At 39.7% G+C, this 14,147-nt stretch overlaps 1 protein-coding gene and 1 non-coding gene across 19 annotated transcripts in view; one reads left to right on the top strand and one right to left on the bottom strand.

The window, feature by feature from the left end:
* The window catches only part of NCK1 (NCK adaptor protein 1), a 96,769-nt gene that overhangs the window by 73,382 nt on the left and 9,240 nt on the right, over positions 1-14,147 (bottom strand). For 5 of the 18 annotated variants that reach the window (XM_078354151.1, XM_078354150.1, XM_035278442.3 and 2 more), the window contains 2 exons: positions 13,548-13,601; positions 8,651-8,766 (listed from right to left, as the gene is read on the bottom strand). The exons of 9 other annotated variants lie outside the window; for them this stretch is intronic. The gene's annotated coding sequence lies outside the window, so the exon portion shown is untranslated. The remainder of the gene's footprint in view (positions 1-8,650; positions 8,767-13,547; positions 13,602-14,147) is intronic. 4 more of the 18 variants (XM_078354155.1, XM_035278443.3, XM_078354152.1 and 1 more) reach the window with 2 other exon arrangements.
* On the top strand, positions 10,791-10,895 carry LOC118148997 (U6 spliceosomal RNA). Its single transcript, XR_004736174.2, has one exon. It is a non-coding gene; the product is annotated as a U6 spliceosomal RNA (small nuclear RNA).

A 14,147-nucleotide genomic window follows, 5' to 3' on the forward strand; every position in this document is an offset into this window, starting at 1 on the left:
AACCAGCCATAGTGGCATGTACCTGTAGTCCCAGCTACTTAAGGAGCTGAAGAGGATCAAGCCACTGCCCTCCAGCCTGGGTGGCAGAGCAAGACCCCGTCTCAAAAAAGTTTAAATAATGTGCCCAAGGTTATAACTGAAAAAGACAAGTCCCTCCTTTTATAATTTCTATGACTAGAATTTCAAGTACACATTAAAGACAGCAAACCCCTTAACCCCACCATGTAGTTACAATCTTCATCTCATTGCCCAAACTTGTCCATGGCCACGATATCCATATTCTCACCAATTCCTGCTTCCTTAAGTATTCTGAAGCAAAAAACTTCTATCTGTAAATATTTCAGTGTATACTTCTAAAAAATAAATATTTTCATCCATAAGTATTTAAGTAGATACCTCTAAAACACAAGAACTCACGTGGGCACAGTGGCTCACATCTGTAATCCCAACACTAGGAGGCCAAGGTGGGCAGATCACTTGAGGTCACAAGTTTGAGACTAGCCTGCCCAACATGGTGAAAATCCGTCTCCACTAAAAATACAAAAATTAGCCAGGCATGGTGGTGGGTGCCTATAATCTCACCTACTCAGGAGGCTGAGGCAGGAGAATCCCTTGAACCCAGGAGGCGGAGGTTGCAGTGATCCAAGATCATGCCACTGTACTCTAGCCTGGGTAAGAGTGAGACTCCCTCTCAAAAAAAGGAAAAGAAAAAAAAAAAACGCCAGGCACAGTGGCTCAAGCCTGTAATCCCAGCACTTTGGGAGGCCAAAGCATAAGAATCGCCTGAGGTCAGGAGTTAAAGACCAGCCTGGCCAACATGACGAAACCCCATCCCTACTAAAAATACAGAAATTAGCTGGGCATAGTGGCACGCGCCTGCAATCCCAGCTACTTGGGAGGCTGCGGCATGAGAATAGCTCAAACCCAGGAGGCAGAAGTTGCAACAAGCAAGACTGGACCACTACACTCCAGCTTGGGCCATAGAGCAAGACCCTGTCTCAAAAAAAAAGACAAGAACTCAAAGGTGTACTGTGTCATTCTCATTAAGCTATACTTTCTCATAGAATAAAACCCAAGGTGCCCTCTGATCTCAAACTACTTAATAAAAGGTAACATTTCAAAACTTTCAAATGCATATGACAAGGAATAGCTGTATTGGAGGCAGCCAACCTAATCATCCCTCTTTCTTGAAACTGCTGTTTTCCTTACCCCCTATATTAAATTGGTTTCCCTCCCTCCATGCTACCTGTTTCTGGTTTCCATTTCTGACTCCTCATTTTCCTTCCACTGAGCCATCTGCTCTTCTCACATATACTCTCTTTCTAGACAGCTCATTCAGTTTTACGACTTCATCTTATCACCTCTGGCCTAGACTCTGTAATTTCAATTGTGTTCTCTAATCCAAGCTACTGTTCCTCAACATTTCTACTTAAATGTCTTGTGATCATCTCAAATTGAATATGTATCAATCCCAACTCATCAGCTCCAAAAATCCAGCTCTTCTACCCTCTTTACCAATCTATTATAAATCATTATCTTCCAATTCACCCAGGCTCCCCTTAAGTTACGCATCAATTTGTGTTGGTTTTTCTCTTGAAGTGTCTCTCAGCCAACCTTTTCTGTTCCATTTACACTGCCACCACTAAAACTCAAGCCTTCAGCAACTCATCTAAATTATCATAAGAGCCCTCGATTAAAATTCAACTATCTCCATTTCAGTCTGTTCTATATAATATTGATTCCCTCCCACAACATATTTACTGAATGACTAATGTATCCTAAGCATTGGCCAGTTAATGCAGGGATACAACAGTGAGCAACACAGGCACCTCTTTCTAGCAGAGGAAATAAATATTTTTCAAATAAAATAATTATAGATTGTGGAAAATGCTGTGACAATGACTAAAACAGTGCTATCATAAAGGACAGAGAGTGTAAGTGCTACTTTAGTTAGAGCTTTTAGTTAGAGATACAATTTAAATGGACATTTTAAGGATGAAGAGGAGGCAGTCATGTAAATATTTAAAGTAGAGTGCTCCACACAAAGGAAACTGCAAAGCACATAGGTTCCAGGAGGGGAAAAAAAAAATCTCATGTCATAGAAAATGACCAAGTCTAACGTGGCTAGAGAACAAGGGCAAAAGTGATACAAAACAGAGATTGGAAGAGACACAGGCCAATTTTATTCTACATGTAATAAGTAGTAGTAAGAAGTAGGCTGGGCACGGGGGCTCAAGCCTGTAATCCCAGCACTTTGGAAGGCCAAGGTGGACGGACCACTGGATGCCAGGAGTTCAAGACCAGCCTTGGCCAACATGGTGAAAACCCATATCCACTAAAAAAAACACAAAAAATTAGCTGGGCGTGGTGGTGCATGCCTGTAATCGCAGCTACTTGGAAGGTTGAGGAACAAGAATTGCTTGAACCTGGGAGGCGGAGGTTGCAATGAGCTGACATCACACCACTGCCCTACAGCTGGGGCAAGAGAATGAGACTCTGTCTCAAATAAAAGTCATGTAATAAGAAGTGTTTTAAGCAAGGAAGTTATAATCCAATACATGCTGTGACAGAGACTGCTAGTACTCACTAATGACTGTGTTCTCTTCATTAAAACACTGCTATACTACAATTCTCAGCCACCCCTGCAATTAGGTAGGATCACATGACTCAGTTCTGACCAATGAAACTGAGTGGGTAAAAGCAATATAAACTACTTCTAGCCTGGACCCTTTCTCCACACACATTTCCCCTTTCAAAACAATCTGAGAAGCCAAAGCTGATTAAGGTGGTGACATAAGATACAGGAGCCTGTCCTCCAAGTGCTGCATGAAGCAAAATTGACCCTCAAGCACACACACACACACACACACACACACACACACACAGAGTGGGGGAGGGAAGAGAACCGTGATGTGAGAAAATAATGTAAACTTCCACTGTATTATGCTGAAAAGTAAAATTTATTGTTATGTAATTAATGCAGAAATCTTAAAAACATTACTCTGGGGAATGATCCAAGATGGCTGATCACTAACATCTCGGGATTGCAGCTCCCAGTGAAAGCGCAGAGAACGAGAGGACACCACACTTTCAGATAAATTTTTGTCGCTCACAGAGCAGAAGATTCCCAGTGGAGGAGCCGCACAGGTCGCCAGAGCGACTCTTGTGGCCGGCGCAGCGGTTTTGCCGGCACCTCTGCACGGCAGCTCTTGGTGCAGAATAAACGGGACTAGTGCCCCTTCTGACCGATGTTTGGAGCTCTGGGAAGGCAGAGTCACCTATTACGAACTCAAGAAGGAAGCCAGACTGGAGATTCCCCGGGCAGAAAAGCACCATCAGTCTTAACGCTGCTGTTTTGGCCAGCGCAGTGGGTTGCTCATATTTCGGCCCTTGGGAATTAACAACTTGGACGTCCACTCAGAGACCTAATTTGAAAGTTGGTAATTACAAAAATGACAGGTGGATAAATTTACAGTGATGGAAAGAAACCAGCGTAAAAAGGCTGAGAATACTCAAAATCAGAATGCCTCTCCCTCTAAAGAGGATCACAGTTCCTCATCAACAAGGGAACAAGGCTTGATGGAGAACGAGCACATCCCATTAACAGAATCAGGCTTCAGAAGATGGATAATAAGAAACTTCTGTGAGTTAAAAGAACATGTTGTAGCCCAATGTAAAGAAACTAAGAACTTTGAAAAAAGGTTTGATGAAATCCTAATGAGAATAGACAATTTAGAGAGGAATATAAGTGAATTAATGGAACTGAAGAATACAATATGGGAACGCCGAGAAGTATGCACAGGTTTAAACACTCGAATTGATCAAGCAAAAGAAAGGATATCAGAGGTCGAAGTACAACTTAATGAAATAAAACGAGAAGAAAAGTTTAGAGAAAAAAGGATAAAAAGGAATGAGCAAAGTCTCCAAGAAATGTGGGACTATGTGAAAAGACCTAATTTACGTTTGATAGGTGTACCTGAATGCAATGGAGAGAATGAATCCAAGCTGGAAAATATTCTTCAGGATATTATTCAGGAAAATTTTTCTAAACTAGCAAAGCAGGACAATATTCAACCCCAGGTAATACAGAGAACACCACAAAGATATTCCTCAAAAAGAGCAACCCCAAGGCATATAATCATTAGATTCACCAGGGTTGAAACAAAGGAGAAAATACTAAGGGCAGCCAGAGAGAAAGGTCATGTTACTCACAAAGGGAAGCCTATCAGACTTACAGCAGATCTCTCAGCAGAAACTCTACAAGCCAGAAGAGAGTGGAGGCCAATATTCAACATCCTTAAAGAACAGAACTTTCAGCCCAGAATTTCATATCCAGCCAAACTAAGCTTCACAACTGAAGGAAAAATAAAATCTTTTATGAACAAGCAAGTACTCAGAGATTTTATTACCACCAGGCCTGCTTTACAAGAGCTTCTGAAAGAAGCATTACACACAGAAAGAAACGAGTATTAGCCTTTCTAAAAATGTACCAGAAAATAAAGAGCATCAACATAAAGAAGAATTTACATCAACGAATGGATAAAACAGCCAGTTAGCATCAAATGGCAGTAATCCTAAATTTAAATTGACTAAATCCCCCAATCAAAAGATACAGCCAAAACCCAATGGTATGCTACATCCAGACCCATTTCACATGCAAGGATACACAAAGACTCAAAACAAAGGGATGGAGAAAGATCTACCAACCAAATGGAGAGCAAAAATAAATAAATAAATAAATAAATAAATAAATAAATAAATAAAAAGCAGGAGTTGCAATTCTCGTATCTGATAAAATAGATTTTAAAGCAACAAAGATATAGTGGTAAAAGGATCAATGCAACAATAAGAGCTAACGATCCTAACACCCAGATACATAGAGACTTAGACTCAATGAGACAGAAAATTAATAAGGATATCCAGGACCCAAACTCAGATCCGGAACAAGTAAACTTAATAAATATTTATAGAGCTCTCCACTTTAAATACACAAAATATACATTCTTGTCAATACCACATCACACCTACTCATAGGTTTAAATGAAGTATTGATTGGCCATTATTAATACCCATTTTTTTAGAATAAAGCAACATTTCCGTTCTCTCTCCTTCTTTTTCTTCCTCTTTCTTCCTCTCCTTCACTCCTTTTTATTTCTTTCCTTCTCTTAAAAAAAAGAAATCAACTTGTAGACCTCTAGATCCAGGTCGGCAATGTCTCTCTCACTGCCTCATTTCCTTCCTTCCTTTCCCTTCTCTCCCTCCTTTCCTCCCTCTCTCCCTTCCTCCTTTCCTCCCATCCTGCCTTCCTCCCTTCCTCCCTTCAAAAAAAAAAAACAAAAAAAACCATTTCTCTTGCTGCTGTGTGAAGAATGAGTTAAATGGACAGACAGAAGTAAAAATAAAAAGACCAGTTCAGACTCAACAAAAACATAACCCAAATGAAAAATGGACAAAAGAACTTACATTTCTCGAAATATATACAAATAGCCAACAAGCATACGAAAAGATGCACATCACTACCTATTAAGAAAATGCAAATCAAAAATCACAGACATATCACCACTAAGATAGCTACTATTTAAAAAAAAAAAAAAAAAAAAGAGAAAACAAGAGTTGGTGAAAATGTGGTGAAACTGGGAACCTTTTACATTGTTGGTGGTAATATCAAATGGTGCAGCTGCTTTGGAAAACAGTGTGGTGGTTCCCCCAAATATAAAAGGTAGATTACCATACAATCCAGCAATTCAATTTCTGGGTATATATCAAAAAAACTGAAAGCAGGAACCTGAACAGATATTTCTACACCCACGTTCATAGCAACATTATTCTTAACAGCTAAAACTTGGAAGAAACACAAGCTGCTCATCAACAAATGAACGGATAAACAAAATGTGGTATATATAAGCAATGAAATATTAGTTGGCCTTAACAAGGAAGAACATTTTGGCATGTCATACAAAATGATAAACCTTCAGGACATTAAGCTAAGTGAAATAAGCCAGTCACGAAAAGACAATACATGATTCCACTTATATGAGGTACCTAGAGCAAACAAATTCATACAAACATAAAAGAGAAACATAAAGAACAGTGGTTGCCAGGGACTAGGAAGAGGGGAGAGCTGGGGAGTTGTTAGTATATACAGAGTTTCAGTTTACAAGATGAGAAAGTTCTGGGGATTGGTTATACAATAATGTGAATATACTTAACAATATTGAACTATATGCTTAAAATTATTAAAATGTTCAATTTTATGCTTATGCAGTTTACCACAATAAAAAATATAATAGAGGCCAGGTGCGGTGGCTCATGCCTGTAATCCCAGCACTTTGGGAGGCCGAGGCAGACGGATCACAAGGTCAGGAGTTCGACACCGGTTTGGCCAATATGGTGAAACCCCATCTCTACTAAAAATACAAAAATTAGCCAGGCGTGGGGGTGTACACCTGTAGTCCCAGCTACTCAGGAGGCTGAGGCAAAAGAATAGCTTGAACCCGGGAGGCAGAGGTTGCAGTGAGCTGACATCGCACCACTGCACTCCAACCTGGGTGACAGAGCAAGACCCCATCTCACAGAAATAATACTTTTCTTGAATATTTTACTGATAATTCCCTCTTTTCTCTGTTGCCTACTAGTACTGCTGTTATTTGGAAGTTGACCTCCAATTGACCTTTTTCTTTTTTTTTTTTTTTGAGACAAGAGTCTCACTCTTGTTGCCCAGGCTGGAGTGCAGTGGCATGATCTCAGCTCACCGCAACCTCTGCCTCCCAGGTTCAAGCAATTCTCCTGCCTCAGCCTCCCAAGTAGCTGGAATTACAGGCATGCACCACCATACCCGACTAATTTTTTTTGTATTTTTAGTAGAGACGGGGTTTCTCCATGTTGGTCAGGCTGGTCTCAAACTCCTGACCTCAGATGATCTGCCCGCCTTGGCCTCCCAAAGTGCTGGGATTACAGGTGTCAGTTAATTTTCTTTTCTCACTTATTTTCCACCTTTCCTCTACTTTATAAAAGGTCTCCTTCACTCTAACTTCAACCTTTCTATTGAGTCTTCTATTGAGCCTTTGTTTGTTGTTCTGATTGTTCCTTTTTATTTCTTTTGGTTTCTTATATGAGAAGCTTTCATCCTATGTCTGGTGATCATTGATTATCTCCTCATATTTAAAAGGAGGGCCATACAAGCTGTTGTAAATAACATACATTCTCTTCTTGGGCCAGTAAGAGAATTATCCTCTAAATTCCTAGTTGATTGCCAGAATTGTAGAAGCCAAAGACAAGAGGCCTCAGTAAGGATCTCAATATTGAGCACTTTAATTCAGTGTTTTCTGTAGAACACTTGATCTCCAACTGTGTCTAGTGCCCACCCTCAGTGTCAGAAACAACCTTCAGTCTTCTGCTGGGATGGTCAAGGTGGCAGTCACTCAGAGATACAAACTAAGAAAGGAATCTAGATTCAAACTTTAAAAAAAAAAAGCTTTATTGAGATATAACTCAGCTATCATAAAACTCACCCATTTGAAGTGTACAATTCAATGTTTTTTAGTCTATTCAGAGTTGTGCAACTATTACTACAATCAATTTTAGAACATTTTTGTCACCCCAAACAGAAATTCCATACCCTGGTGTCACTTCCCATTTCCCTCTAACCTCCCCTAACCCCAGTCCTATGCAACCACTCTATGCCTACAAAAATACACATTTTTCTGAACATTTCATACAAATGGAATCATACAATGTGGTCTTTAGTATACTTAGCATGTTTGTTTGTTTGTTTGTTTTTGACATATAGTCTTGCTCTGTCACCCAGGCTAGAGTGCAGTGTTGCTATCTCAGCTTACTGCAACCTCTACTTCCCAGGTTCAAACTATTCTCCTGCATCAATCAGCCTCCTGTGTAGCTGGGATTATGGGTGCCCACCACCATGTCCAACTAATTTTTGTATTTTTAGTGGAGTCCATGTTGGCCAGGCTGCTCTCAAACTCCTAAACTCAAGTGATCTGCCCACCTTGGCCTCCCAAAGTGCTGGGATTACAGGTGTGAGCCACCAGGTCCAGCCTACTTAGGATGTTTTAAAGGTTTATCTATGTTACAGCATGTATTATACAATACTATGGTCATTTGTGACTGGCTTCTTTCACAACATAGTGCTTTCAAGGTCCATCATGTTATATAATATGTATCAGTTCTGTATTCCTTTTTACTGTCAAATAGTATGCAATTGTGTGAATACAGAGTGTATGTAGCCATTTATCACCTGAGGGACATCTGAGTTGCTTCTACTTTTGGGCTATTATGATTGAGCTGCTTTTTTTTGTTGTTGTTGTTGTTGTTGTTGTTGAGACAGTTTCGCTCGTTACCCAGGCTGGAGTGCAATGGCACAATCTTGGCTCACGGCAACCTCCGCCTCCTGAGTCCAGGCAATTCTCCTGCCTCAGCCTCCTGAGTAGCTGCGATTACAGGCACACGCCACCACGCCCAGCTAATTTTTTGTATTTTTAGTAGAGACGGGGTTTCACCATGATGACCAGGCTGGTCTCGATCTCTTGACTTCGTGATCCACCCGCCTCGGCCTCCCAAAGTGCTGGGATTACAGGCTTGAGTCACCGCGCCCAGCCGGATTGAACATTTTTAAGTCCACTAATAAGTTTACCATCAGTTCACTTGCTTTCCGGCTTCCAAATTTTATTGCTGCTGTCTCTTCTTCCATTCTCTTTACTTGTATAGTTCAAATCTTCTAAAAGTATCCTTTACTGTCACCTTGCTGGGCTGTCAAAGGGAGTAAAAGTAAATGTATCTTTCACTCAGCCATCTTTACTTAGAAGTCCTTTCAATTATTTTTAGCCTTCATTCTTTCTGATGTATAGATTTGAAGGCTATGTACTACTCTTCCTCCAAGCATGGCTCTATACGTATCCCTTAAGTTATACCTTGTTTTCATAGTTTAGTTCAAAATAGTTTAATGTTATTTCTTCTCTAATCCCTGAGTTACTCAGGAATATAACTTATTTTCAAACAGCTGAGAATTTTTTAGTTTTGTTGGTAATTCATTTCTGGCTAAATTCTGATATGTCAGAAAACACTCTAGAATTGATTATTTTGATCTTTTTTATTGTCCGGCATGTGTCAATTTGGGAAAAACTTCCATAGGCACTTGAAAAAAATCTGCATTCTGTAGGTATTAGGTGAAATGTTCAAAGCATGTCAATTAGATTCATTTGGTAATTACAGTGTTTAAATCTTTTATATATTTTGTTTCATTATTCTAATTACTCAGAGAGGCAGGCTAAAATATCCCATATTATGCTTACAGATTTGTCTAATTCTCCTTTTAGTTCTGTCCATTTTTTTGCCTACCATGCTGGCAAAGATTAGAAAAGAATGATAACACAGAGTTAAGAAACACTGTGATAAAGGTGTCTTTAAACATATATATCTTTAAAATCAGTTATTTTACATTGAGAAATTGATCTTAGGCAGGAAGGGAGATCCAGACAAGCTCTTCATGGGCACCAAAGACTACTTAGCAGTTACATTGATTCATAAATTTTCACTGAAGCATTAACAGCTATCCTTTAAGTATTATTCCCATACTAGAGATGAGAAAAAAAATGAAGTTTTTAGCCACCTAAAAGACTATATGTATATTCTTTGTAGGAATAAAAGTAGAAACATCTTTATTAAAGAAAATCAAGAACTTTATAACAGAGACAAAGTAGGCAAAGTTTTTTGGTTAAAAAAAAAAGAAACCGTAAGATTTATATATACACTGACATGGAAGGATATTCATAAAAGCCAAGTTACGAAACAAAGTACAGCATGTGATCCCATTTTTTTTTAAGTGTGCATAAGTTTACATATTCATACAAACTGGCCAGGCACAGTGACTCACACCTGTAAATACCAGCATTGTGGGAGAACAAGGCAGGCAGATCACTTGAGCCCAGAAATTGAAGTCCAGCCTGGGCAACATGGCGAAAACCCATCTCTATAAAAATTACAAAACTTGGCCAGTCATGGCAGCACATGCCTGTAGTCCCAGCTACTTGGGAGGCTAAAGAGGGAGGATCGCTTGAGCCCAGGAGGTGGCAGCTGAAATGAGCCAAGATCATGCCACTGCCCTCCAACTTGGTTACAGAGCCAGATTCTGTCAAAAAAAAAAAAAAGTCTAAGATATACATATTAAAAAATTACAATGATAAATGACAAAGATATCATTTAGAAGAAAGAAAAACACAATTATACAAGAAGCCTTGTATAATTACTAGAAATTAGATTGCTCATACAATTAAGATTAAACATACCTGAGCTTTCTGGAAGCCAGGACTTAAAGAGAAACACCATTTTACTCTATTTCCTGGACAGTGTAATTCAATATAACACATGACCCACATTAATTTTCCCTCTCATCTCTGACTGACATCAAGGAAAAATATACAAACACAGACAACACACACATGTACAAATAAATATGTATGTATATATAAATATATATGTATATTACCGCCTCAAACAGCTTCTTATCTAAAGTCAATTTATTCCCTCAGCTATGATTTGCTAACTATAAAGGATGGAGAAAAGGGCAGGTGTAGGCCCAAAAGAACAGGCCCAAATCATTTCAAATGCACCATTTTTTTAAAATCAGCCTTATTTAAAGTATATGAGCCTCCTATGCTCTGCATTTAGATGACAAGAACAATGCATGCATATACGCATTATATGTTATATGATTTTTTCCTTCAACATTTTGTTTTCCTACTCTTTTAAGATTTTACATTAAAGAAGTATCTCATGTTTACTTCAGTGGCACATGTACTAACACTAGAACAATATAGAGAAGATTAGCATGGCCCCTGTGGAAGGATGACACGCAAATTTGTGAAGCGTTCCATATTTTTAAATTTGAAAAAAAAAAAAGCATCTCATCCATTGGAGGGCAGAGTATAACCTAGCAATTTTTACTTGTAACTTCCATGATATGCATTAGACTAAATCAGACAGCTTCAGGAAGTTTCAGGACTATAAACTAAAGCTTTTTTATAGAAATAAAAGTAGTAGTAGTCTAAAAACAGCTTTATTAAAGGAAATCAGGAACTTTATAACAAGAACAGAGTAGGTAAACTTATTCTGTTAAAAAAAAAAATTAATATTTTAGTCTCTGTGGGCTTGAGTCTTTGTCACATATCCACTTTTTTCCAGCCCTTTAAAAATGTAAAAACCATTCTTAGGGCAGTAAAAATAGGGTTTTGGAGAGGTGATAATTAAAACAGTGGATTTAATACATAAATTATTTTTAGGAAATTGACCCACAAGAGCAAAATATACAGAAAAGCAAACAGTAGCAACATAATTTCAGAAGCTAAAATATGGACAACTGGTAACTAATTCACTTAGTAAATTTTAGAAAGGTCAAGCCTAAACCCTGAGTTGAAAACCCCAATATATATCTTGAAATCCTCAAACTATACAGGAACTGGCAGCACCAGGTACTGCCTGAACTGGATGAAAGAGGAAATTAAATAAGGAAGACTGGGTAAAAGCTGTCTGAGAAGCAGATACAAGGTTGGCTACCTACTCTCAGTAACAGAAGTCTATTGGTTTATTCTTTAGAAAGGGCTTTTTGGGGGTTTTGTTTTGTTTTGTTGAGACAGGGTCTCACTCTGTCACCCAGGCTACAGTGCAATGGCACAATCTCCATCATGGCTCACTGCAATCTCCACCTCCTGGGCTCAAGTAATCCTCCCACCTCAGCCTCTCAAATATCTGGGACTATAGGCACGCCACCACACCCGGCTAAATTTTGTATTTTTTGTAGAGATGTGGTTTCACCATGTTGCCCAGGTTAGTCTCAAAATCCTAGGCTCAGATAATTCGCCCGCCTCAGCCTCCCAAAGTTCTGGGATTAACAGGTGTGAGCCAGCTTTGTTTTTGTTTTTTCAGAGTCCCTGAACTAGGAGTCACCAGGTATAATTAAAGGTCTATGTACTCTACCAAAAATGGTGGAATGATAGTCCACTCCCTCACACCAAAACAAAACAAAAAGCTAGTGGCCATCCTTCAACCCTCAGGCAAACACTTTTCCCTGATGAACCTGACCCAAGAGGTAACATCTAGACATCAGAGTTTTCTCAAAATAAAAAAGGCTCACTTGGACCATAATGCAATGAAATTCAAAGTCTGCAAATCCCAATCAATTCAGGGTTTTTAGCTATCAATCACCCAAGTATTACTGATACCTGAAGTAAGACTCCAACATAAAAGTTAGAGACCAAAACAAATGGAGAAAAATCAACTTAGAAAAAGCAGTCTGCAGGGCCGGGTGCAGTGGCTCACACCTGTAATCCCAGCACTTCAGGAGACCGAGGCAGATGGATCATGAGGTCAAGAGATCGAGACCATCCTGGTCAACAAGGTGAAACCCCGTCTCTAATAAAAATACAAAAATTAGCTGGGTATGGTGGTGCGCGCCTGTAGTCCCAGCTACTCGGGAGGCTGAGGCAGGAGAATTGCTTGAACCCACGAAGCAGAGGTTGCGGTGAGCCGAGATCATGCCATTACACTCCAATCTGGGTAACAAGAGAGAAACTCCGTCTCAGAAAAAAAAAAAAATAAAAGAGAAGAAAGGAAAGAAGGAAGGAAGGAAAGAAAGAAAGAAAGAGCAAGCAGTCTACAGCCAGGCACAGTGGTTCACACCAGTAATCCCAACACTTTGGGAGGCCAAGGAGGGTAGATCACCTGAGGTCAGGATTTCAAGACCAGCCTGCCTAGCCAACATAGTGAAACCCCATCTCTACTAAAAATACAAAAATTAGACTGGTGTGGTGACGTATGCCTGTAATCCCAAGAGGCTGAGGCAGGAGAATCACGTAAAAGTTGCAGTGAGCTGAGATCGCACCAGTGTACTCCAGCCTGGGTAACAGAGCAAGACTCCATCTTAAAAAAAAAAAAAAAACTACCTGCAAAATGAATGTTAACAGCTTCATTCACAACAGCCAAAAACTGAAAGCCAAATGTCTGATTTTTTAAAATTATATTATATTCATCCAGTGGAATACTACCATGATTGAAAAGGAACTACTGCTGCACCCTACGTCATAAATGAACCTCACAAACATACAATGTTAAGCAAAAGTAGCCATCCCAAGAAAGTATATATACTGTATGGTTACTGTATTAGTCCATTTTCATGATGCTGATAAAGACTTAACAATTTACAGGCTGGGCGTGGTGGCTCACACCTATAATCCCAGCACTTTGGGAGGCCAAGGCGGGTGGATCACGAGGTCAAGAGATCGAGACCATCCTGGTCAACATGGTGAAACCCCGTCTCTACTAAAAATACAAAAATTAGCTGGGCATGGTGGTACGCGCCTGTAGTCCCAGCTACTCAGGAGGCTGAGGCAGGAGAATTGCTTGAACCCAGAAGGCAGAGGTTGCAGTGAGCAGAGATCATGCCATTGCACTCCAGTCTGGGTAACAACAGCGAAACTCCGTCTCAAAAAAAAAAAAAAAAAAACAATTTACAAAAGAAAGAGATTTAATGGACTTACATTTCCACGTGGCTGGAGAGGCCTCATAATCATGGCACAAGGTGAAAGTCATGTCTAACACGGCAGCAGAAAAGAGAAGAGAGCATGTGTAGAGAAACTCCCATTTTTAAAATCATCATCTTGTCTCATCAGACTCATTCACTATCACAAGGAAAGCACAGGAAAGGCCCACCCCCATGACTGAATTACCTCCCACCAGGTTCCTCCCACCACACCCAGGAATGGTGGGAGTTACAATTCAAGATGAGATTTGGGTGGGGATGCAGCCAAACCATATCATTCTACACCTGCCCCGCCCCCACCAAATCTCAAGTCTTCACATTTCAAAACCAATCACGTCTTCCTAACAGTCCCCCAAAGTCTTAACTCATTTCAGCATTAATTCAAATGTTCACAGTCCAAAGTCTCATCGGAAACAAGGCAATTCACCCACCTATGAGCCTGTAAAATCAAAAGGAAATTCATTATTTCCTAGATACAATGGGAGTACATGGATTAGGTAAATACTGCCATTCCAAATGGGAGAAATTGGCCAAAACAAAGGGGCTAAAGGCACCATGCAAGTCCAAAATCTAGCAGGGCAGTCAAATCTTAAAACTC

Source organism: Callithrix jacchus, chromosome 17, assembly GCF_049354715.1.
Source record: "Callithrix jacchus isolate 240 chromosome 17, calJac240_pri, whole genome shotgun sequence".
Lineage (NCBI taxonomy): Eukaryota > Metazoa > Chordata > Mammalia > Primates > Cebidae > Callithrix > Callithrix jacchus.